Source organism: Sinocyclocheilus anshuiensis, unplaced genomic scaffold (assembly GCF_001515605.1).
Source record: "Sinocyclocheilus anshuiensis isolate Anshui unplaced genomic scaffold, SAMN03320099.WGS_v1.1 scaffold499, whole genome shotgun sequence".
Classification (NCBI taxonomy): domain Eukaryota; kingdom Metazoa; phylum Chordata; class Actinopteri; order Cypriniformes; family Cyprinidae; genus Sinocyclocheilus; species Sinocyclocheilus anshuiensis.
In genome coordinates, this window is record NW_015551033.1 from 252,844 (window position 1) to 254,131 (window position 1,288).

A 1,288-nucleotide genomic window follows, 5' to 3' on the forward strand; every position below is an offset into this window, starting at 1 on the left:
GGCTTTTTGAACCGGTTCAATGACCCGATCTGTCCTAAAAGAACCGGTTCGCGGAAATGAATCGGACTTTGCATCACTACTCAAAACATCGACAAACGTGTTGAAAAGAATCATTCTTCAGTTTGTCTCGTAATAAACAGTGAGTGTGTGATATCTTATCAGCTCCTGCCGCCCGTGCTGAAGTTATCTTCCGTCTGCAGCTGCTGTTGAGGAACAACAGTGTGGTCCTCCTTTATTTATTTATTCCGCGCCGCGCTGTTAACGGGTTTAGCCGCTCATTAACGCGCGTCTCAAGGACGGTGTGATATTCTCCTGACTTTCCCTGCAGCACGCTTGATAAAACTGACATTTTTCTATCTCTGGAAAAGCAATCGAACGGAGGGAGAGATTATAAAGGCTCCTGGGTTTTCTCCGTACGGGTATTTGCCGAGACCCAGACAGAGATGGGTTTCAAAATTATAAGCTTCCCTCCGTCCTGAAAACACTGCAGCTGCTGCCGTATACTCCCAGGCCTGACAGCTTCAGAGGAACGGCTCCGTGTCTGTCAGCGGAAGCCCGACACGACAGACGATCTGCTGCAAACCCGGAGAACAGCCTCACCGAGCACGACTCAATTCACCAGCTGAAGCTGCCTGCGGATCTCAAAAGTTCACCGTTTACATGAAGTGGACGTCTGGGTCGAGAAAAATCTCACTTATAAAGCGGAGAGTTCCGGTGCTTGATTCTGATTGGCTGAGCTGCGTTCGAAGCTGTTGTAAATGACTCTACAAAATTTGTGGGATTCATTTTCAAAATTGCAGTGATTGACAGTGATAACCATAGCAATGGATGGGACAAAAAATATGAAATGTCAAAATGGATAATTAATGCCGAGTTCACACTTTTTTGTGTTTTGCGAAATCGCCGACAAATGCCCGAAATCGGAGGCAAATCGGTGCTCGTTCACACGAGTGACAATCACGCAGTGTGATTTATCAAAGACGCGATCTGAGAGAATCGCCAACACGTCGCCGACACTCGTGAAATATTCGGCATGCTAAATATCTGGAGCTGTCGGCGATTCACAATCACGCTGTGTGAAATGATTTCTGACTGAAAACAACATCGGCGATGACCTACAGCCAATGAGAGACCAAGATACAGGGCAGAGGGAAGTTCGGGGAGGAGTTATATGAAACGTAGTTTGCGGACCAGTGTTGCCAAATCCGCGATTGCCGCCGGTTGTTTTTTATGTCAGCAGGTTGAAGCGACCCCAATAACGTGATATTTAGGCCCTGGAATGTGAATT